Source organism: Talpa occidentalis, unplaced genomic scaffold (genome assembly GCF_014898055.3).
Source record: "Talpa occidentalis isolate TD23 unplaced genomic scaffold, MPIMG_talOcc4v2.1 talOcc4.15, whole genome shotgun sequence".
Taxonomy (NCBI): Eukaryota; Metazoa; Chordata; class Mammalia; order Eulipotyphla; family Talpidae; genus Talpa; species Talpa occidentalis.
The window spans coordinates 29704909-29730848 of record NW_023601543.1 but is presented as its reverse complement, the minus strand read 5'-3'; the positions used below and the strand labels follow the sequence as shown (position 1 = coordinate 29730848).

The 25940-nt window shown below is 37.3% G+C and overlaps 1 protein-coding gene across 11 annotated transcripts in view; it reads left to right on the top strand.

The window, feature by feature from the left end:
- Positions 1–18135: 18135 nt before the first annotated feature.
- The window catches only part of PWWP3B (PWWP domain containing 3B), a 28558-nt gene continuing 20753 nt past the window's right edge, over positions 18136–25940 (top strand). For 4 of the 11 annotated variants that reach the window (XM_037512144.2, XM_037512142.2, XM_037512140.2 and 1 more), the window contains exons 1-3: positions 18136–18218; positions 20980–21098; positions 25218–25390. The gene's annotated coding sequence lies outside the window, so the exon portion shown is untranslated. The other 7 variants (XM_037512143.2, XM_037512138.2, XM_037512137.2 and 4 more) reach the window with 6 other exon arrangements.

The window sequence follows — 25940 nt, the reverse complement described above, 5'->3', positions numbered from 1 at the left end:
GAAACCAAACGAAGTGTCAGGGGTGGAAAAAGACAAAAAAAATCTTTGATATTAGCTATGGAAGCTGATACAGATCTGAGGCATACAGCAGGGGAGGAGGAGGGAGAGGGGTCAAAATAGGGGAGGGAAGAGCACAGGTGACGTGGTGATGGCTCACGGGATCTATGGTGGTGGGAGAACTATGGGGATGACACCTGAGGGGAGAAATCAAGTACTGTAAAAATATTAACAAAGATGTAAGAAGATAAATAAATTTATTTTAAAAATACATAGAGTACCTAGGCCTGAACAGAGAAGACATTTTCTTTTTAATCTTTTTTTAAGATTTATTTTATTTATTTATACATACAAGAGCTGAGGTGTAGGACAGAGTTGTGGGGGTGAGAGGATTCACCAGAGACAGAGTGGGGAGCAGATCAGGAAGGGTCACTGAAATACACTGCTGAGGGGACCAGCAGGCAAGACAGGATAGGTCTGCTGCAACATGTCGTCGCTCCCTGGCCCAGGATTGAACTCATGCTGCAGTGGCTGTGGATAGCTTCATAGTGCTGTGTCTTAACCCCTTGTGCCACCAGGGAGGCTATTCTTTGTAATCTTAATAAAATATAAGTTTTTAAATTAATCTTCCCAAATCAATCAAGCCTATACTACAGCTCTGTCTAACTAGAATAACATAGACTTGTGGAACAGAATGCTTACTTATGTACAGAATGAGAAGGTTGTGAGTTCTATGGCAAAGCTACCTATGTTTTTGTTTGCTTGACTTCATTATAGAATGATAAAAACTTACTAAACTCCAGGCATCATCCTTTCGCAAGGTATAGGTTTTAGCAATGCCTGAGGAATGCAATTTCTCAACTATAACAAGCTCAGTTTCTCTCCTTGTGGTCAGAAGAACACAGGTTATTTTATTAGAGTTTCTTTCTCTCTCTGGAAGCTTGATTTTTCTACATTTTCATTATATGTGTTTGTCCAATGAGTATCTACATCTTTTGGCTTTGGCATTCTCTGAACTTGTGGAGTTCATTCTCATTAAAGTCTCTCCTCCTGGGCCTCCCTGTTGCACAGGGGTTAAAGTCTCAGCACTATCAAGCTAGCGCCAGCCTCTACAACATGAGTTCCATCCCAGGCCAGGGAGCTACCTACTTGGCACAGCAGACCTCTCCTATCTCACCCACTGCTCCCCTCAGCGTGTACTTTGGTCAATCCGCCTGTTCTGCTCCCCATTCCGTCTCTGGTGAATCCTCTCACACCCCCACACACACCTCTGTCTTACATCCCAGTTCTCACATGCATAAATAAATATTTTTTAAATCCCTCCTTATTAGAGTCCTGGTAGCTATTGTAACTGCTCAATTTTCACTCTTTACTTCAATCATTGCCTAATAAACAAAATGTACTCAAAAATACTTAGGTTCTCCTTTTTCACCTAAGTCTTCTCTATAGGTTCTAACCTTTTCACTTTTGCTTCATTCATTCATTCATTTTTAGATTTGGGAGTAATATGTGAGCACTAAGGAGTGTTTTAAGGTTTTAAGGTGGTGTTTGTGAAACTGTCATTTAAAAAATATGTCAATCTTGGGCCTCCCTGGTGGCACAAGGAGTTAAGCACCGTACTATGAAGCAATCCATGGCCTCTGTAGCACGAGTTCGATCCCCGGCCAGCCAGGGAGCTACCCACATGGCGCAGCAGACCTCTCCTGTCTCACCCGCTGCTCCCCTCAGCAGTGTGTTTCAGTCAGTCTCCTTGTTCTGTTCCCTGCTCTGTCTCTGGTGAATCCTCTCACACACACCCACATCTCTGGCCTGTACCCCAGCTCTTGTATGCATAAATTAATAAATCTTTTTTAAAAAGGTCAATCTTGTGACCCATGTGTATTTTAATTCTTATGTTGCCCAGGATAAAGTAATTATTCTTGGTGACCCAGATAGTGGGGGGTAGTTATTCAATGAAATTATCTTCTGTATTCTAGGATCTAATGTCAGGAATCTCTAATGAACCAATCTGCAGATTTTTATTAAGATCAATTACCTTACAACTCTTCTCCAACACACACATACTTCCCTTCCTCTCATTCTTCTAACATCAACATTTCATATTTAATTAGACCATGACTTAATATTTATATCCATACTAAGCCATGTGGTATGTACAACGATTTTTCCTTTGTACTAAAATTTAAACTTTTCCCTGACATTAATCAATGCAGCTTTTTAAAATCCTCACTCCAACAGTGACCTTAAACACATAGAAGATAGAGTTTCCCTGCTTAATGGGGAAGGCAAACCTTCCAATTCCAACCCATCTCATTAGCCTCCTCCTACATGGCCACACATAACTCTTTATATTTTTAATTATTTTTGGAGGGTGTGCATTAACTTTGTCACTTTATTTTATTTTTCTCCACTACTATCCTTTATATCCCCTTTCCCTTTCCTGCCCCCACCCCCAGCCCTCATGGTGTTTGTTGATGTCCATTGGTTTTGGAAAGTATTTTACATTATCAAACCATTGCTACGTAAATGTCCAGTATGTGTTTTTATCCTTCTGACTTGCTTTACTATACATAATTCTCTCAAACTCCCTCCATTTTGTTGAACATAGCTGCATTTCATCTTTTCATATAGCAGGATAATATTTCATAGTGTGGATATACCACATCTTGTTGATCTAATAGTCAATTGATGGACATTTAGGCTGCTTCCATGTCCTAGTTAAATAGTGCTGTTATGAACGTTGTGGAAGATAAAGTTTTCTGCATCAATGGTTTCATATCAACTGAACAGATGCCTAACAGTGGGATAGTAGGGTTGTACGGCATTTCCATTTTCAGTATTTTAAGGTAAATCACAGATTGCTTTCCATAATGGTTGCACCAATTTAGATGGCCACCAACAGTTCCTCTTTCTCCACATTTTCTCCAGCACTTGTTGGAGATCTTTTTATAGTCCCCACTTTTCACAGTTTTTTCGAATTTTTTAATAGCTGATTTCTAAATCGTATCATTTCGATCTTTGTAGTTTTATTGATAATTGACTTGTGTCTCAACCTATGGCCTATTCTTGAAAATGTTCCACATGCTTTTGAAAAAATGTCTATGTGGCATTTGCTGCGTGGAGTGTTTTGTAGATGTGTATTACACCTATTTTGTTTAGCTCCTTATTTAAAGCAAATGTTAATGTGTGTGTTTACTTGGTGATTGAGACTAAGGAACCGTGGCTGGTGACTCAGACTTAAGGTTTTTAGGTATGGGCATCAGAGATATCTCAGACATGCCTCCATTCTCTCCAGGCTTGAGTCTTGGGTCATTTAAAACTCCGTGTTGGAATTGGATTTTGGATTTTGTGGGCTTTGAGATATGTTTCGCCCTGCATATCTGTTATGACAGTGCTGAAAAGGAACTGAAACTCGGGTCTGTGAATCTCTTGAAAAGACAAACCGATGAATGTTCCTTCATGTCCTCCATAACTCACTGTTTGAAAAAACTTTATTCCCATCAATGCCTTTTTTTTTTCAAATTGCCAGTATTACCTTTAATATGTTATTTACTAAATCATTAAGTGGATCAGGAGGGCCATAAATGACTAAAGTTTAGATAAGGGTCTACCTCTGAAGATGGATTTGTGTTTTCCAGTTCCCATGAAAACTAACAACAAACAGATGACATTCTACTTTCTATGACACCTGGCTTGTGCCCATATACCCTGGAAACAGAAGAAGCAGTTTGTCTACAGGTAGGGAGTCAGTAGTACTCCTATCAACTGCAGGTTTATTGATAGTTTACCATTAGTTTGAGAAAGGGAAGGAATTCAGAACAAGGATCATCGGATCCCTCCTCCAGTGTGGGTAAGCTGGTTGCCTTATATTCCACTTATTCTGTAATTTAAGATATCCTGACATCTGTGATGAGAAAATCTTGAGATCTTTCTGTTTTAGAAAGAGGGGAGGATCCCACACATATTTGAATATCTCCAATCCCCCCCTTTTCATCCAATCATTAGAAGCGGTACTTGTTTCTTACTGTACCATCTCAATGTTTCCTTTCCTCTTTTTTGTCCCCCTTTCAAGATCCCAATGTTTTTAAAACAATTCATCATTGAAGACTACTTAAATAATTACTGTGTGTACATTTTTCTTCTGTATTTGATTTTCAGTAATTTCACCATAATATATTTACATTGTTCTTTATTTAGGACATTTGTTCTTTGTATTTACTTTGGTGTTTGTAGTATTTCTTGAATGTATGTTTTGGCACCTCACAACATTTTTAGAAATTCCTATTTATTTCCACTTCCCATGTTTCTTTCATTTCGTATCCCCACTTTTTTCTGATACTACAATTATCAATACATATCTCATAGTCCTTCATGTCAAGGTTGTTATGTCTGTTAAGGCAAAGGCTCTTAATTCAGGCAGGTGATTTAAAGCTGAGATTCAATCTCAGGGAGAGTTGATCAATTTTCATAGTACCTAACCCTTCATAATTCTTTACTGAAATCCTTAGGCATGAATAGGGCTTTTTCTTTGTTTCAGCAGCCAGAATCCAATTTTTGTTTCCCAAGTCCACTGATGCTGCTGGAATTTACTCAGCTTTAAAAGCTCTCAGCTGTTGTTTTTGAAATCAGCAAATGTCTTTTGGGGAAACACCCTGCCAATTTTTTTTTTCTCACCTCTTCACTTTCTTTTGGAATTCTTATCTCCTGCAGTATTCACTGCCTCACTGGTTTTCCTATGCTTTCAAGCAAGTAGCTTTTATACTTTCTTCTCCTTCCATATGTGTTTTCCTCAAGAGACTTAGTGTGAGAGAAACTAGTTTGTCATTTCCAAAAATAGAAACCTAGGTAGACTGATTTAACATTTCTGTAGAGACTGCAGGTATTCCTTTCAAAGTGTTCTATTAAATGACAAGTGCAGGCTACACATGTACTTCATCAAGATGTAATATTATGAAACTCTTAAAAAATCCAGCCTAATGGATGCTGTGTAGTCCATCATTGCCGTTTTAGCATACATGCTTCTCAATTATTACTAACATTGAGCAAATTTTCTTGTGCTCCTTGGACATTAGTTTTCCTCATTGAACTCTATTTTGGAAGTTATATGCCTGATTAGTCTTTAAAATTGCTCGAATTCATGATCATTTTGTCTGCAGACAATATTTCCCCTCTATATGAGTATATCATTTATCTTATCTGTATTTGAAATGTTATTTCATTACTTTTCTAGAAATACAGTTCTAAATGAATGGGGTTGTTGATGATTGATTTACAAGTTGTGTTCAACAATGACAGACTGGAAGATATAAAACCTTTGGTATTTTATATCTTCTATAAACAAAATATGCTTTGTAATGTTAATATATGTAAAAATGTATATCCTCTTTCTCCTAGATACAAAATTCTATGTATTTCTATTAGATAATGTTTGGTATTTGTGTTTTCTAGTCAACTGTATCTTACATATTTTTTTTATATTTCTTATTTTCTAAAAATAAATGTCATAAACTGTCAAAATGATTGCCTCAATTTTTTGCAGTTTTATCAGTTAGTGAGTTATTTATTTAAAATTTTCTTTTTTTTTTGTTATTATTTTTTATAAGTTTATTTCATAATTTTTGGGGGGGTAGTTTTTAAGAGCCATGTGTTTTGACTGATTTATTTCTCTTGTGGAAGACTTATCAATATCCCAGTTTTTTCATATGGATTTTTATTTATTTTTCCTTTTGCTAATATAAAACATTCTTTATATATAAAAGATTATGCCATTGTGCCTTATATATCATATTACATTGATTTCAAGACACACTTTACTCTATATTGAAATTGGGATTCATTTAAAAACTTAGTGTATAATATTAATTATTAATTCCCACCCCAACATTTTTTCTTGAGAAGTATTAAATCAGTGATGTTTTTTAATCCTTTTTTTTTTTTTTACTGTAAGACCTTTATTTTTTATTTTTTTTAAATATTAAATTTTATTTTTATATTCCCCCATACAATTGCAAACGCCCCATTCTGACCCCAATCCTTCCCCTCCCGCCCCCCACCCCCCAAAAAGTGTCTCTGGTTCATAGTTTTTTGTTGATTTTGATTTTCACTTTCTTATATTCATTTTCCTGGTCCCTTATTTAAGTTTTCTAGATTCCTGCTATGAGTGAGACCATCCGGTATTTTTCTTTTTCTTTTTGGCTTATTTCGCTGAGCATGATCCCTTCCAGTGCCATCCATGTTGCTGCAAATTGCATGTGTTTATCTTTTTTGAATGCTGAGTAATATTCCATGGTATATATGTACCACATCTTCTTGATCCAGTCATCTATTTTTGGGCATTTGGGTTGTTTCCAAAGCTTAGCTATTGTAAACAGTGCTGCTATAAACATAGGGGTGCAGGTGCTCTTTGGAATTGATGTTTCTGTGTCCTTTGGGTAAATACCTAGGAGTGGAATTGCTGGATCATATGGAAGCTCTATGTTTAGTAGGTCCAGAAATCTCCACACAGCTCTCCATAGTGGTTGGACCAGTTTGCACTCCCACCAACAGTGCAGAAGAGTTCCTTTTTCTCCACATCCTCGCCAACATTTGTTGTTGCTAGTTTTTTTAATATGTGCCATTCTCACTGGTGTGAGATGGTATCTCATGGTAGTTTTGATTTGCATTTCCCTGATTACAAGTGTATTTAAAATTTTATCTTGATCAAGCATTATATTTTGACTTTTCCAAAGGCGGCAGTTTACAAGAGGTATCAAAGTAGTATCAGGAGATTTTGATACTCCTGACACCCACCCTGGGGAGGGGGGAGATGCTCCCTCTACTGGGATTATGGTTACATTTACGGACGGAATTAAGGTAAGCGCACTCTTTTAAATCAAGTCGTCATTAAGATTTCCCGCTCTGCATATACTTTTAAATAAACAAGGGTAGAAGAAATGAGATTATACTTTCTGGTTTAAAAACCTAATCAGGTTTTTGATTGAAGAAATGAGGGCTAATTTTTTATAAGTATGTATTTTTCAACCTAAAAGCAATGGTGGTTGAACATTTTTAAAAAGATTATTTGGAATTATTGAGTTTATAGAGCTCCATTTTTTTCCGGGTCAGTTATTAAAGACTTATTAGTTTCCTTTAGTTGTGTCATTATCATCTGCTATTCATGATCCTTGTACTCTTGCATTGGTATCTGTCTATTACAGACTTTATAGGTTCTCTTTAGCAGGGAAAGACCTTCCCCAATAAGCTCAGTTTAGAGGACTGTAAAGACAGCTGGTAGCATTCATGGGCAGGCGGGGCTTGCTAACAGGATCTCTAGCTGGGTGAGGCCACCGCCCGTGCTCTGAGGGTATGGAGTGCTGCTGCCTGGGCCCCAATGTTGGATGTGCTTGTTGGTTAGGATTCTTATTTGAGAGGGGCTTCAGGGTGAGTTCCCTAGTTGGGCAGGGATACTGGTTGTGATCCACAGTCAGGTGGGGCCGCTTGCTAGTCTCTGCAATCACTTCCTCTCAGGTGTGTCTTCCAGCTGTGCTCCCCAACCAGATGGTACCACTGACTGGACTTCACATTCAAGAAGGGGCACAGGCCAGGCTTTACAGTTGGGTGGGACCTCAGACTGTGCTCTGAGATCAAGTGGGAAACCATACGCTGTGCTCCAAAGTTGGGCAGGGCCACAGGCTAAGCCTTGCTATCAGGTAAGCTGTTGGCGGAGCTCCACTGCTGTGCAAGTCTGCTGGCCAGGCTGTGCAGGTGGGGCCTCCAGCTGGACTCTACATTTGGATGGGGCATGCAACTGTGTTCTCTGTTTGAGCGGGGTAGCTCTTCTGGCTTCCTGGTTGGCAGGAGCTGCAGGTTGTGCTTCCCTATTAGTGGTGCCACTGGCTGAGCTCCCTGCATGGGTGAAGCCGGTTATGTTCAGTAGTTAGGCAAGGCTATAGGCTTGTTCGGCTTTTGAATGGGATTGTAGGCCGAATTTGGTGTTATAGGGTGGGCTTTGAGGTTGCTCAAGGTCACTCTTTAGACTCCCTGGTTGTACAAGGCTATAATCAACAGTTGGGCAGAGCTGCTGACTTGGCTTTCTGCCCAGGTAGGCCATAGGATACGCTTTGTGTTTTCCAGGTGTCTGTGGCCACACTTCCCAGAGGGGAAGGAGTAGGGGCTATGCTCAGCAGTTGGGTAAGATGGAAATCTGCTCTCTCGCCAGGAAGGCTGTAGGATGTATTCCACAGCTGCCTGGCATCTGTGGTCATGCTTCCCAGAGGAATAGGATTGTACGTTGTGCTTAGCAGTTGGGCAGGCTGCAAATTTACTCTCTTCTCTGACAGAAACTTAAAATGGCCTTCACAGACTGTATGGCCTGTTGGCTGGAAATCTAAATCAGGCAGAGCTGCCAACTGAACTCCCTGGCTAGAGAGGATTAGGGCTTGGCTCTGCAGTTGGGCAAATTCCTGGAATTCTGGGGAAGCTGGATGTCCATCCTGGGTTCTTTTTTTCCCACTGGAGAACAATAAGACCAGGAGGGCCTTCTTAGTGTGGCACTGTGCTGGCCTTGGGGAGGGGCAATGAGTGCAAAATAAAGCTGTTCTTCTTACCCTTTTAATGCCTTCCTTCTTGGTTCTGAGTCCAGGGCCATTCTTCAGTCTCACTTCCAGGTTCTGTGATCATGGTGGTGTTTTGTTTATGGATATTTGCTAGTCGATCTTCTTGTGAATGGGATTCAAGTCAGGAATGACCTGTCGCCATCTTGACTGCATCACTCCTATAATCACTTGACGTATGACAGATTCATACAATGGAATACTATACGCAATAAAAAGAAGGAATTGCTACTAAATTCAATAGGTATGAATCTAACATGTTTATTGAAGGATACATGCTATATAATTCCATTTATATGAAATTCAAGATAAGACAAAGCCAATCTGTGTTGATATAGTTCAGTAAAACTTCTGGCTAGGAAATCATGGTTACTGATTTGGAGAGGGCATAAAAAAGTTTCTATAAGAAAATTGTTACATATTTTGAATTGTGTGGTGGCTATATATGTATGTATATATACAAATGTGTATCTATATGTCACATAAAGATATTCAGTTACTATTTGTTTATATTAATTTATGAGAAGTATGTCTCAATTGAAAAGTGAAACAATAAAAAAAGTTGAAAAGATAAAAATTCTGATTTTAATATCAATGCATTTCATACATGCACATGGGTTAGCCATTAGATACAATTATTTTTTTCTCATTAAACAAGGTAATGCAGAGTAGAATCAAAGGCAATATATAAATACATCTACTGCAAGAAATTAAAACCATTATAATAGTGACAGCTATGAGAGATAATTTTATTTTATTTTTTAAAAAAATTATTTATTTATGTATACAAGAACAAGGGTACAGGCCAGAGATGTGGGGGGAAGGGTGAGAGGATTCTCCAAAGACAGACTGGGGAACAGAACAGGCAGAGCTACTGGAATACACTGCTGAGGGGAGCAGCGGGTGAGACAGGAGAGTCTGCTACACCATGTGGGTAGCTCCCTGGCCAGGGATTGAACTCATCCTGCAATGGCTGCGGATAGCTTCATAGGTTGCGTGTTAACCCCTTGTGCCACCAGGGAGGCCCTGAGAGGTAATTTTAAATTCTGAAGGATATTTAGTTCAAAATCATTGTGGCAGTGTGTAATACCAAGGCCAATGTTCCTTTTTCTACATACTTTAGTGAGACTATTAAGTTAATTTTTAATGTTAGCTGAGTGCTCAGCAAATGATTCCATCATTTTCTGCACATGAATATTTAGAGATTTAATGAGGATGATCATTCCCTTCTATACCTACAACTGAAAATCCTTGGACATGGAGCAGAAAGCAGCAAAGAAAATGCAAATAATGGAAAGGAGAAGACAGATTGGTTAGGGACCTTGGGATTTGAAGGGAACAGCAAGCAAGTTACTTTAGTTTCCCTATTGCCTCCCATATGTCCCAGACAATGTACCGCAGAAACCTCCAACTCATAAACACAAATAAATAAAATTTCCAAGGAAAGCTTGTTTCCCCAGCCAGATTTTGGATAAGGGTGACCTAATGACAGAAAAACTTTTTGACAACACCCACCCTATTCTAGTGAAACACCAATGACAAAACCACACTCCTCTCCCACAGTTTCAGTGGAATAACCAGGAGGTAGATTGTCAACCCCACACAGCCCCCCCACAAAAGGAGCTGCACTGCCATTTCCCTTAGCTAGTGGTATCGGTGGAGCTGGTCAGGAAGCTAATCTATGCCTGATCTGGCAGAAGCACTGTGATTCTTCAATCAGGCAGTGAGGGCCTAGCAGCACCTGACTGGTCCATTTTAGAATCCTAGAGCCAGATATAAAAGAGGGAAAAGTCCAGCCCGTCCTGCCCACCGGTCAGGGCAAGCTGTTAGGCTTGTTGGCTCCTGGCAGCCATGGTCAGAGGCAGCCTTAGTGTGACTGGGAGAGTTGGAATGTCCACAGGCTGTGGGCTGAGCAGGCCTCAGCCCCAACAAAGCCACTTCGTGCAGGGATTCGATTACACTGTCATTTCAAGTGGACTACAGTATTGTCTTTATTATTTCTATTAACTAAATATTAACATTACTCACATTTTATATTTATGTACCAAGGAAATTGAAGTTAAGGAACTTACCTAAGGTAACATGACTGAAAGTGGCAGAGCTGGGAAATAAATGCCTATCAGAGTATGTGTCGTATTGAGAATATCAACTATGCAAATATCTTAGTGTACACATGTCTGAAAGTTTATAATGGCTAAAGAGTGGGCCTTGTGAATAGTCTAATTACATATGTGTGTATACATAGATATGTATGTATATCTGTTGAGAGAATATATATATTTATATATGCATATTCATTAGCAATGATGACCTCTATTCATAGCACATACTGGAATAATTCTGATTCAGCCTGGTTCTTTTATGGGTCCATAGAGTGTAAAATGCCGCCTCACTTTAGAGTCCTGAAGAAAGATAACAGAATCACGTTCTTAGTTAATCCCAAGAGCTATGTTCACACTGCAACTCTGTGGTCTCAAAATGCAGCAAGACCTCTTTTGTTCTTTCAATTACCTGTGAACTGTGATGATGTAGTTTTCAGGTCTTCAGCAGCCTTACCTTACCTTTTTTTTAAATCTTACTATAATATCACTTTACTGACCATTGTAAATTTTAGCAACTAACACAAAGTCCTCAAATGTGGCAAATGCAAATTTGTATCCCGTGGGTTCTGTGTCAGGGAGCTCTCAGTGGGAGTTCAGTTCTCTGCACTGGAAGTACTTTTTCCCTCACCATCGTCTTCCCACACACTTGAGCAGATTTCTCAGGCCCCCCTGGCCCTGGTAGTGACTCACCGACTAATAGGCATTTCTTCTGAGCACTCATCTGCAGTAACTTCTTGTCTCCTGTTCTCACACCTTATAGAGGACTCGCAGTCACTGTATAGCCAGCGCTGATATTGGGCAAGGCCTATGCCTTAGGGATTGTCACATGCTTTGTGTTTCATCCAATAAAAATCTGCTTTAGACAATCACATCAAGTTTTATTAACTCACTAGTAAGGGAACCAGCAAAATAACAAGAAGAAATTGAGTCAGGTCAGAAAGGGTATTGAAATGGAGTGGCTAAAATTGGGGAGTTAGGGCTGCTTACATAAACAAGTATGACTTGGTAATAAAGTTTCTTTTCACAGAGTCTTAATCACCTAATGTTCTTGCAAGTTGTTACAGAAGGTGCTTGCAGCAGTTGGGTACATGCTGACTATCACTCAGAAGATAAAAACAATGCATTCAAGTAGCAAATGTTCAGCCTGAGGTTGGGATTAAGTTTCATCTTCCAGAAATAATACACAATAGGGACATTTATTAAGAAAGCATGAAACAAAGACAACAAAGGCAGTGCCAGTGATTTTTTAAAAAGAAGAAAATATAGTGTGCACACTTTATATTTTGGTGATCTTTTTCCCCTTAACTATTACGCCTTTAATGTCCTCATCCAAAAAGCAATAGCCACTCTCAAATATCAATTTACTGTTTCATTAATATTTTTATAGTTTCAAATATAACAAAAATTAGGAATTACATACTGTGACTACAATCATAACTTGATCAGCAACGTTTGTATTTATATTAAATTAGTCCTCTAACTCCATTTCTAACATCTAGGAAAAATTTCCAAATAAAATTACAAAGTAAACGTGTCTTAAAGGTAACAATCTTGTCTATGAACCTAGGCTTTTAGAATATGTTTTGTGTCCACATACCCTGATATACTACATGTTTTCATCACAAGTATTACCAAATATACACATGCCCCATTATTGCATAGTTAACAGTTTTCATGGTGAGAAATTAACAAGATCTAACAACTTTTGTTGGGAGATTATGAAAGGAACCCTAAGTTCTGTTTTAAATGGTCTCTATTACTTCAGAAATACCCTTTACCTGTTTTATCAATGTAACTTATCCAGAGTTAGAGAACAAAGACCAAAAAATTCACCCTCATTACTTTGCAATAGCTTTTATTGTGCAGCAATTCCACAAATTTCCAAGGTTCTTGATTTGCCATAAAAGATATATTGTTTATTACCTGATAGGCAAAGACTCTCTGGGCAACAGATCAGGTACTAGACAGTTTCCTTACTCCTTGTGGTAGGCCTGTCCATTCTGATTAAGTGATTTTACTGCCAAATGTGATATATCTGGTGTGGTTGCAGTTATAGATTTGATTTGCTTTCTTGTGAACTGTAGTACTGTTTCAATTACTACTGTCAACTCAAAGTAGATATTAAAATTGCACACATTTCACAGATAAAGAAATTGGACCACGTGGAGGTTAATGAAGTTAGATTACACAACAAAGAAGTGGCAGAGCTAAGAAAGAAATTCTTATCTCTCACAACTGCCTGTCACATTGAACATACCAAACATGCAACCATATTGCCCTCCAAGTGCCATATAAGGGCTAAACAGTGGGGCTTCTGAACAGTCTCCTAAATATTGCAAACAAAAATCAACAATTAAAGGGTTACCCTTATCCCTGGTTTCAACTAAGGGGTGCAAGGCAAAAACCCAAGACCCAGCTGTACTGGCCTTACCAAAGAAACTGCGTCAGCAACAACAAAAAGTTGTCTGCAAGCAAATCAGTAACTTCAAAAAATAAACAAACTTCAAGGTTTATGGCATTACTAAGACTCCCAGTTCTCAGAAGATAACACAGTAAACAGATAGGGTAAATTTTAACAGCCCTACTTGCTTTCCTCCATGTGTAAACAACATCAAATAGATACACTAACCGGACTCCTCCCCGGAATTTCTCTGTAAAATCCTTGAAAATGCAAAATGCTATCTTTGCAGATTCATACAATTCTCATTGCGAGGCTCAAAATTTGGACAGAATGATTTGGAGGCTGTACCCAGCCTGGAGTCCTCAGTTTGGATTCTTAAATAAACTCATTTAATTTTGTTTAGCTCAGTTTGTCAACAATATCTAGCGCCTACATCTTTAAGTTTTTTATTCCCCTGAAAAGTCACATTTGTGGTTTGTTTTCATATCAAAATGTCATAATACATTCCCCAGGGAAATACCAAAAAGAGGGATATCTGGATCATATGGAATTTAAATTTTTTGAGCCATCTCCATACTGCTTTCCATAATGACTGAGCCAATTTTCATTCCCATGAACACTGCTCAAGGGTTCCCTTCTCTCCACATCCTCTCTGACACTTAATTCTTGTCTCTTGAATAAGCCATTCTCACAGGTTTGAATTGATTAACTTGTTTGGATTTGAGTCTTCCTAATAATATGAGATGCTGAACATTTTTTCATGGCCTGTTGATTTTGTGTCTTTTTTGGAGAGGTGTCTATTCATATATTCTGCCTGATTTTAATGGGGTTTGTTTGTGTTGTTGCTGAGTTTTATTAGTTCCTCATATTTTTTATATCAATCCCTTGTCAGATACATGATATGCAAATATCTTCTCCCATTCAGTAGGATACATTTTTAATGATTGTTTCTTTTGCTGCACAGGAGCTTTTCAGTTTCATATAATCCCATTTGTTTATAAAAGGGCACAATAGAAACATATAGGAAATTTTATGTGGTTTTAGTTCTGATGGGCTATACTCTATGCTATACTATTCTGAGGAATTTGATCTGTAGCATCTGGAAATGTGATGACATGAGCTATATCATAATTTTTTTTCCGTGGATAGTTTTTGGGATCACTTAAATTTCATACCACTTAAAGACTGAGATATTTCTGTTACCTTATGATTTTGGGAGTTAAAGTAAAATGGGAGTAGAAAAAGGAGAAGAAAAACTTCATAATATAAGTTGTCAGGATAGAAAATATCAATTGCAATGCCTAAAACATCCCAATGCAAACAATCACAATTATATCTGTCTCATCGTTTTACTCAGTACTTCTTTCATCTCATGTGACTAACTTTTGTTCTATTTGTCTGAGACTAGCAGTCTACTTCTTGAAGTTTTCTGCTTCTGGACTGATACAGTCCTGGAAAATTTGAATTGTCTGTCCTTTACATAATCTACTGTGGCTCTAAGGCTAACTTTCTTCTTTTTCCATTATCCCAGTCACTGACCTATAGCCTGTGACAGGGTTTCTTTAGTTCATGTATGTGGGGAGGAAGATAAAAGACTAACAGGCTTGGGTTAATTTGTTACTGTGACTGAATATGTCAGGAAAGGAGCATGGATTCCTGTACTGGGTATAATACATATATTTATGAAACAAATCTTCAACTTTTCTTAGATATTTAGGCAATATTTGTTAAAAGTAAGTGTAGGAAGGATTTATGGGTTGTGATTGAAAAATTCTAGGGCTTTTAAAACCTTCCCATAAAGTGTGGGCCACAATCATCACTAATAAGCAAAGCATAATAACGTAGGAATGAAATTTTAGACATCAATTTGTAAAAATATATTGTGTCAGCCATGCACATGAATAAGGGCATGCTTGCATCTATTCTGAAAAGATACAGTTACTGAAACATACCTGTAGCAATACTTTAGCTATATACAAATTTACCTAAGAGTTAATTTTCTCATTTTGATTTGACCCTTTCTTTCTATAACGTGTATCTGGGAAAAAATAGTAGTTATTCTAACATTGTGGATCTAGTTATAAAATAAAAAGCATACTAAATACAGTTAAACCTGTTTTTCATCCCTCCTTTTATAAGGTGAGGGAAATAAGCCTTTTGTACCTTCCAGCCATCTGGAAACTGCCAACAATGATTTGAGTGTAAAAGATATCTTGACAGTTTTAGTACTCTAAATTTAGGGTTGCAGTTAGGGAAGAAAATGACAAGAAAGTAACAAAAAAGGATGGTACGGGAAACTGGCTGCTCAATTAAAATTATAGAACATAAGTACCTAGGAACAAGGAACAGATCTATCTTTAGCTACCTCATTAAATGGAGTGATAATACAATATTTACAATAAGCATAGTACGAAGAACAACAATAACTGAAAAATATAGCCCTTCCTGAAATGAGGAAACTATGAGCTTATAGGCAGTATAAAATGACATAGGTCAACTTTTTTTAATTGAAAATGCACTCACAGGTAAGAAATATTAAAACTTTGTACAATCTGCATAGAATATATAAAAAATTGGTAAGTACATATGATCACATTGTAGGGGAAGATTATATATTGTAAGATCCTTTTTCATTGTAATTATTTAATCTTCTCCTTTCTATTATTCCTAAGCTGCTCTTATTTAAATTAGTGTACAATTATTATCACATAAATATTGTTTTCATAATATATAATAAAAATTAATTTATTATTATATAAATATATAGAATTATTATATAAATTAGTGTGCATATATTTAAACACAGGGATCCAGAAACACATAAATAAGAACATATTAGAGAAAGATTTAAATTTGAGCTTTGAAATATAATTAACCTCTAAATATATAATAAGGTGATACATAAACCATATTGATTTTACCATTTCAATTTGAACTTTATAAAAAGTCAGTATTTTTATATGTAAGATATAGTAAAATTTATTGCCTTGCAACTTGATAAACTTCATTCTCTGTTTATGGAATCTGATTTTCTTAGGAATTTTCCAGGTGCCCAAAAATATTCACGCATTATTTTCATGGTCAGAAAGTCAACCAGAGAACTTAGAAATTAAATTTAAGTTGGCATTAAAGAAAAATAGTCATTATTGTCATTGACATTTTGACTTTATAATGTAACTTATATAATTTTATATAATTTATATATAAAAGCTAATAAAAAAATCAAAGTAAAAAAATGAATTCTTAATATTTATTTCCTGTGCCTCACTAGGGAGTCTTCTATGTGCTCAGCGATATACATTGCTCTCTCTGGGGATCATGTCTGTGCTACCAACGTAGACATGCCAATCTGCTATTGAAAACCCAAAATAGTCTGTTAACATTTATAATCTTCAACTTTAAGGGGTAATGCCAAACATTTCCCACAATATTTGTTCCAATTTATACTAAAGCTGTGTATAAACGTTTTATAAATGTTTATATACCAACATTTGGTATATTGGATTTATTTTGCTATGTTTATTTTCAATATTCAACCAATTACATTTTAAAGCCAAAAAAATTAAAGTAATAACAACATTGTAAGAACAATCCTCCATGTCGAACTTTTAGTTCTAAAAAGCAAAGTTTCTCAAGGTCTTAAGATTTTAAAGAACAAAGTTTATCAAGCTCTCTTTTCTTGATATTATTGTTTCAATGAACAATGAATGTTTCTTAATATAATGTCCTTGATAAACAGCAGACCTGATTGGACAATTTTGCAATTTTATTGAGTTGCAGTATTAAGAAGCTTTGGTTTTTGAAATTTTATCAGAGCCCTTAAGAGACTCTGTTATTAGAAATCATATCAGACACCACAAGACCAAAATAGATAGACTTTAAATGTGGAAATATCCAAATATGTTGGGAGTTGGAAGGACCTCCAGAACTACTCACCAACATTCTCTCCCACTTCTGTTAAACAAAATTTTCTTCTTTGCATTATCATATATTTTGAAGTCACCTAGTAGATGCATAAAGGCAACAATTGTTATATATTTAAAGAACAAATTGTGATCAAAACAAATGGATCCAAATGTCAACTTTATTAAGAGGGAAGGTGAATTGCCTGTTATTGCTCATTATGAGACTGAGATTAAATCTGGGATTCTCTCAGTCTCATAATGAGCAATGAGGCCTGTCTGCCGAGTCTAGAAGAGAGACAGCCTTCAAGTTGCACTACTTGGGTTTTCTTCACAAGGAGGTAAATACCAGAATTACGGAAGAAGGCTGTGAATTGTCTGCTTGTGTCCTTGGTCCCTTTTTCTGCTCTGTTGTTCATCTCTCACTTATTGAAATACCAACACTAGTTTGGGGATATTTTTGTCTATCCAATTATAGGCATTGAAAAGATTTCTAAGTTTGTGTTTGATTCTTATTTTTGGCTTATTGCGATTTTACTGTTGATATATAGATATATATAGATATATATAGGTTTTTCAAATTCAGTATAGTTAGATTTTGTTGAGGATTTTTTTTTTGGGGGGGCAATGACCTGAAAGAAGTATTAGAACACCTGAGTCAAAAGAGAGACATAGTGTGTCCCACGTTCAGATTCAAATTGCAAAGAATTTAATTCTACCGAAAATAAAGCATTAATTCACTACAGGCCCAATCAAAACATTTAGCATATATAATTAATATACGTGTTATATTATATATATGTATTTTAGTGGAGCTAGACTAACAGGTCTTAAATTTAGCAGAGGCAAAGCACAAGGAAAGGTCTGGAAAACATGTAAGGAGTATTTTAACAGCAGCTTTATTATATGAAAAAGAGATTTGCTACCTCCCCACCACCCAGGAAATAATCCATCCTAAGTGTTTGGATGGAAATTGAACAGACATATATTACCACTACACTTTAAAGTATTTTTAAAGGGGCATTTCTTTCGTTTAACTATTTTGGTTTAACTTGGTGATTCTCCTCCCTCTAAATGAGGGAAGGACCTCCTGCTCTCCCCATCACAGGAGGGGGCGGAGCATCCTCTAGAAGCTCTGGAGAGAGCAGTGCCTGGCCAGTCTTAGGGGAGGAGCTGCGTTACATGCAGACTTCGGAGGCTTCCGCTGAAGAGAAGAAGCTTGGAGGTAATGGCTGTCGTAAAAGCTAGCTATTTTCGGTGATTTCTGGAGACTTTCGAGTAAAGATGGGAAAAGAAGGGACTGCTGCTTTGGAGTAATGGAACGGGAGTGTCGTTTGTGAGTCGTTGTTTCTGTGTGGAATTAGTGTCTGGATTTTGTGTTCCTTCAGATGGTTTAAAAGCCCACGTTTAAAAAGTGGGGGAGGTGGTGATCAGATTACACCTGCGGAAAAAATAATTCATGAGGTTGCAAAAACTAACTTTTGAATAGGCGTTTTACGTTTTGATCAAAAAGCAGTGGTAATAGATATAAATTATGAAACAAAGTTGACAAATTAATTTGCCTTATTTTGAAAAAAAAAAAGGATTGAGATAATCCCAAATGAATAATGAACTTGTTAGGTGGGAGTGTTGACTTTGTATATTACTTTGATTGTGTTTCTAACAAATTTTATTGTTTCGTGGTGTTTCTATAGTAATACTGTGAAGTAATGTGTAACTGTGCAGATTTAAGTACTTCTGAGAATTACAAGTTTGGTTATTTCTCAGGGGATACTCAAGGTCTCTAAAAGAATTGCTTTTTTACTGATGTGCAAAAGACGACCATTGTGTACATCTCTACCTCTCAAGAGAATGATCTAGTCCTATTTGCACTGTAATATGAAAAATACCTAAAAGATCATAAGCGAAAGAATATAGGCATTAGAAGAATAGAACAATGTATCTAGTTAAAGAGCATGCCTGAAGAAAGAAGGAAATTGTCCACATCTCCACATTTCTTTTAGCATGTAGACCTATTTCAGTGTAAAAATAAGTGAGATGAGAATTTAGAAACTATCTTCTCAAAATGTGTAAACATACAACCATGGAAAGATATTTAGTTATGTGGTGAACAAATATAATTTCAAATAATGTATTCTAATATAAGGAAAAATCAAAGAGCTAAGATTCACATGTAAGTACTGAACAGCCTGGGATGGTGTGTATTTTTTTTTTAGATTTATATATCTTTGGATTTTTGTAGAAATGCATAAGGGAGCTGAAAAGGGAGCAATCCATTTTTGTTACAGACATGTAAGTAGACACCCACACACACCACTCCATTCTCTTTAGCTGAAGGTGCATTTTTCTGTGGCTCTGAGAAGGCTGGCTACCTGCTTGTTCGTGATTTTTCACGCAATTCAAATATTTCAACTCTTGGACAGACTTATTTAAGGAGAAGATATTTATTTGTATTTTTAAGTACTCTTGAGAAAGAATTCAAAAAAATGTTTAAAACATGGTGGAAGAGTCATGTAAGATAGTGCATCCACAATGTTGAACATTTATGTAGCTGTAAAAAGAATTAGTTAATGTAATGGGCTAAGTGCAGTGGCAAGAAAAGATGTCCACATCATATTCTAAAAATAAATTGCAGAATGGCCTGTGTTACATTAGTATGATATATGCAAGGAAAATCTGGAAATGTATATACATGCAACTTTATTAATTGAGGATGTAAGTGTAATTGGAGAGGCAGAATATTTCCACCTATGTATTATATTTCTCCATTTAATTTTTTATAAACTTGAATGATTTTCATTATGAAAATTTTAGAAATATAAAAAAATCTTGTCTTACCCATCTGTGGAATATAAATGCCCAAAAACCAATTACACGCAAACAATAGCAGAAATAAAAATTTGAACTTGGCAAAAGAAGATAATGGTTACCAGAGGGCATGGGGGGAGGGTGGAGAAAATGGGGAGAGAGGACATAGGGTATGGGCCCGGGTCAGTTGGTGGAGGGAACAAAAGAAAAATCTCATAAAACTAATTCAAAGAAGATGATGCAGAAAAATATTTGTTGACATGGAAAGATTTTAAAATATATTCTTGGGAGCGATAAAGATACAGTTTCAAAAAACATTCACATTTATAATTATCTATAGGAAAAATCTAGAAATGAATGGAACAATTATATTTTAACCATTTCATTTCAATGGAGATTTGCTTTCTTTTATTGAAAATCTAAAAATAAAGATACACAGTATGCCTGAAAGACATAACAGCATAAGGAATTAGGATTCCATTTTTGTATAACACAAACCCTCAACTCTTGAGCTGAGAATGAAAAATTCTAGAAGCCTGAGCTGCTACTGTCTGAATGGCTGTAGTTTTTCCCCTTCCCATCTAAGGAACAGGGTGTCTGCAGTTCTGGTTCAGGTCACAAGATGGCACCTGTCAGTTTTCCTTAAATTTTCTCCACGCAACCATTTTTGAGAAGTAGGCAAACAAAGCAATGAAACGTATTTTGTATTAGCAGATTACAAGACAGTACGTAGAATGTGATTAAAATTCCCTTGAAAAGTTATATGTGTATAACAAAAAAAAAGATGAGGACTTACTGTGAGAATTCAAACAAAGCAATAAAAAAAAAAGTAGCTACTAGATTTGGCATAAAGAAGACACAAGGTATTTATTACTTCCTTTCTGTCCTGTCTCCACCTCCCACTTTTCCTGGGGGAAATGATTTCCGCATGAGCCAAATACAATACTGTCATAGAGAACTTTTCGAATAATAAGAACAAAAAGGATAATTAACATGGTATCTACATCACAGATGAGAGTCCTCAGTCCCATGTTTCAGAATGACATGTCTGCCAAGGTTTTGGCAGGAAAACTTTACGCCATTTCTACATAATTGGTTTGATTCCCTGTCTCCTTTTGGACAGGCTAAGTTTAATGTTAGAGCTGCATATGACCTGGGCAATCTGCTTATCATTCCAGTTGAGCCCCAGAAAGTGTGACCGCAAAAGTACCCAGCAGGGAGACGACCCTGCTGAACAAACATTTGGAGTGAGTGTTAAGTAGCAGGGCCAGACCCTCCAACATCCACGTGACATTGGGTAAGTCTCTTCCCATTTCCGGGAAACATTTTACATTGAAAACATGTTGCGAACTTGTGGTATAGTTTATTTGGCTTCCTGCTCTGCAACCATAGCATTTTAAATTTAAAGCCACATTTCATATTAAAATCATGGTAGGTTGCGAATTTGAGATAAAATTCATTCGCTCCCCGTTCTGTAGCCAATTCTGTAATTTAAAGTCCATGGTGTCCAGTTTTGAGAAAGAATCTCACCTGTTAAATAAACCACTAGGGAAAAATAGCCCATAAGAGGCTCTTCAGGTGTCTCCTGGAGGTCCTGACCAGCCACCTCACTCGCCAGTCCTTGATAGCTTTGTGAGGTGGTCATCATCATGTACCAGATAGCAGTTTCTTAAGATTTCTTAAGACCTGTTTAAGGTCCTCTAACCTTTCTTAAATAGACTTCTGTATACTCTCTTGAATAATATTTTGTAGTGGCTTAACACTTCATTCTTTCCCAACAACCGTCAGAAATCTCTGAGTCCTAAGGTCATGCTCTTAATGAGGGTGTTGGTCCCGAAGCCCAGTGTTTGTGTCCATGAGACCTTGGCTTGCCTTGGACAGATAGGTCAGCATTAGCAGCTTAGGGAATGTTAAAGCCCATCATTCCATCGTGATAAACCAGAGGGATCCAAAAGGGTCAAATTATCCAGGAACACAAATAACATCCTTGACACCACCAAATCCTTGCTACACACGTTCCCTTCTTACAGAACAACAGAAATAGTAAAGATAGGCTGTTGACTTTGTGTTATCATAATATCATAATACTTCTCTGTTGTTGTTCCCCTCCCCAGAAATAAGGTCCACGTCTCTTGCCTCCTCTATCTGATACTCAGCTTGCCTCCTCTATCTGATACTTCTCCTTCTGATTTGCCACTTGTCTCCGTTCTCATTGTCCACATTCTTTCTGCTTAACAAAGTAAACTTACCCGATCCCTTTTCTTTTTTGCCATGTTTTAATCTAATCCAGTTGTCACTCATTAAAAACACTTTATTCAAACTGCCTTATGAAGTGTCCAGATAAGAAGAGGCAACTGCAGGTGAAAACTGCTCTAGCCCTAATGTGACAAAATAGGGTCTCTTCAGAAACACTGTTTTTCTAGAAAACCAGCTAATTAAAACCAGACCAGCAACCCAAATATTTGTGCAGCATATTGGGCATCTATTGACTTATTTCTTGTGTAATTCTAGATGCACTAATGCAGTATGTGCAAACTCAGTTTTGCTGTGGTTAAATTGGGACTTCTTTTCCTCCCTTACCCATTATCCCTGTCTTATCTGTCTCAACTACACCCTTAGATACTAAACATTTTTATCATTCTATTAAATATAGTTTAATATTTGGACAGACAATCGAGGTTAATATCAGAGATGCAAGTGGCCCCAAGCATATTTTTTAACTATGATATCTAGTACAGGAGATGAAAACTTGGCAAAGTTGTCAAGATTGGAAAGATTTCTCTCCATCGAGCTAATACAAGTTTCAAACCCATAACTGTGCCTCCCCTTTTGAAAATTTTACAATATAACTCTATCATAATGCTTCCATGACAGACTCTTAAAGGCTAGACACTCACTGAGTTTTGCCAACAGATGTCCTTACCTTCTCACCCAGAACCCTGATGCTTTTATTCAGATTGATAACAGGAACAATTTTAACCCAGCATGACTCTTGTTATATTTGTCTTTTGAAGTATCATCACATCTTCTTTCTTTTAAGTACCCAGTGCAGACAGTTTTCTTTGCTTGTTTTGTTACTACAGGAAGAGCTATGTCATACTGCAGCTGTTTCTTCAACCTGACGAGTCAGAGGTGACAGGAAATGGGAGTTGTGTTTACCTGTTCAATGTGATAAAGGATAGGGTTGTGAGGCTTTACCAACTTGCATTGTACAATTTTCTCTTGCTTTTAAACGCACCATAACTTATCTTAAAAGACCTAGCCCTCAAAATCATCATCCATGGCAGTGTGTAGGTTTTACCACTTCCTGGGAAATAACACCTCTACGTTAAAGGCAAGGAAAATCTAAATTGGAGTCTTAATATCTTGAATATTTCGTGAGCAAAACCAAAGTTCATTAAAGAGGGTAGATATACAATTTTCCTATATTTAATTAGCAATCATCAGGAAAGCACCAGCTCAAGGAGTTGCCAAAGGTAAATGAGGGTACAATGAAATGGGCACCTCTCTGCATAATTGATTACCAGCCCCTGTCCAGGAATAACCATATCTGAAAGGGAAGGTACTGCCGGGCCCCTGCCACACAAAGAGACAAGTCATAACTAATTTATACCCAGTGGATGCCATCATGCAGGCACAGTCAATGCAAAAGCATAGGGCAGCAAAGAATTCTTTTTTAAAAAAGATTGATTTATGCATACAAGAACTGGGGTACAGGCCAGAGGTGTGGGCGTGTGAGAGGATTCATCAGAGACACAGTGGGGAACAGAACAGGCAGACTGACCAAAGACACTGCTGTGGATAGCAGCGGGCAAGATAGGAGAGGTCTGCTGCGCCATGTGGGTATCTCCCTGGCCGGGTAAGAATTAAACTCGTGCTGCAGAGGCTCCAGACAGCTTCACAGAGCTGCGTTCAACCTGCTGCACCACCGGGGAGGCCCGCAGCAAAGTATTCTTTAAATTGGTGTGAACATGCGCATGAATGTAAAAGATGCAAAGTTCACAGTTAAGTGTGGTAGTTACTAAAGATGGTTGTAGCTCACCAGTATATTCCCCAGCAGAGACATGAGATTAGGCAGGGTCCACTCACCAATCTTCTCACAATCTGAAGGTGAACACCATCATCCTTGGTTCTACCAAATAAACTCCTAGGATTCCAATCCCAGGGGGCAGTCAGTACTGATGCAGAGAGAACACATCCACCAGTTTGGAAATGAATAGACTTTGGCTTTTGATTTTCTCTTAACCTTTTAACTTGTCACCTTGCACTTGAGGAAAAGTGCCCATTCATTCCCTCGTTCCCTCACCAACTGTTGATTGTATCACTTCTTTGCTTCTTTATAAGTTAAACTAGATAGAAAAGCAAAATCTCATTGGTATTTATGCTGATATCTCTTCTGCTATTAGGAAAGGTGAATATCTTTTATGTATTCAGTTTTAATGTTTATTTTGTATCTTCGGTTTTGAAGTGCCCCAATGAATAGGCCCTCCCTTTTACCACTAAACAAATTGAATAAAAACAAATGAAGTTGCAGATGGAAGCCTAAATACCAGCTTTTGTATAAGGGGAAGGTAAGTTGCAGGGCAGTGATTATCCAGAGAATCAAATTAGCTTTCTAAACAACCAATTTTAAACAGATCTACCAAACAGCCCAGAGGCTGGACACTCTGAAAGACGAATAGAGCAATACCTGCAATTCCAATACATTGCTTGTAGGGAAAATAAGGAAGCTGAGAATGATTTCCTCAGAACATCTTGAATTATCTATTTATGTCCTTTACCCTTTTTTTTTTTTTTTTGCTTTCTATAATGTTTATCTCTTTCAATTTGTAAGAGCTATTTTAGATTTGATTTTTTTAATCGAAAACAATTTGTCCAGTTTAGTGCTCTTTTTTCAACTTTGGTTTATTTTGGTTTTTATTTCATAGTTTGTTTTTTTTCATTTTGGTAAATTCAGATACGTACCACCTTTCTTTAAGGATTATTGGTTGATGCTTTTTGTTCAGAAATTACTTGAAAACATAGTGAAATTTTCTGAAGACTGAATGACAACACGGAAATAAAAAGAGAGACCTGTGAGGTCTCCAGGTAAGAGAAGTTAAAATTGTAGAGATTTAATTCTCCACAAAACAATCGCAGTATCAATTCACTGCAATCACAAACAAGGACCTATTGGATCTTTTTCAAATGGACCTTGGCCAGCTGTGTCTTGAAATATTTTGTACGAAAAAAGTGCCATGAAAGTCACGAAATACAGCAGAGCTATTTTTAACTGGATGGTCACTGTATGGTAAAGGGATTTGCTACTTTTTTTTAAGGCTCTCCCCTAGCCCTGCGGTATGAATGGAAATTAAAGAGCCACGTGTTGCCATTTCGCTTTCAAGCCCTTTAAAAATGAATGTTTTTCCCCTTTAAGCGAATTTCTGTTTAACTTGGTGATTCTCCTCCCTCTAATTGAGGGAAAGGCCCCCCGCTCTCCCCATCGCAGGAGGGGCGGAGCATCCTCTAGAAGCTCGGGAGAGCTGAGCCTGGCCAGTCTTGGGGGAGGGGCTGCGTTTCACGAGGCTGCAGCTGACAAGAAGCTTCAAGGTAATGGCTGTCTTAAAGCTAGTTATTTTCTGAGAATTTCTTCGGGCTTTGGTGTAACAGTGAAAAAAATAGAGATTGTTGCCTGGGAGAGGTGGGATTGGAGTATGGTTTGGGGAATAATTGCTGCTGTTGTGACGGAATCGATGCCCTGAAAATTGAGTTTCTCCCGATATTTTTTGAAGTGCACAGTGTGGGAATGGGTGATCAGATTACAGCTTCTAAATTAAGACTTCGGTGAGGCATGCCGTTCATGTTAATTTTTTACATGGCATTCCGTGTTTCTGTCTTCGTACAGATTTTATTTTGTTTTAAATGTTATTCTCAGAAAAACAACTCCTAGAAGAATGTAAACATAAAAAATGATTGACACAAATAAGAGAAAGGTAAGTGAACGTGGAAGGGATTCGTCTATGCCGTTGAGTGATAACATTTGTAAAAAAAAAAAACCTCTGCATTTTCTTTACAGTCAGCAGCTCCGGAATGTTCCGATTACGGAGGGTTTCAAAATATATTTTTAACCAGTTTCAGGATTTTTAGAATTGCTTTAGTC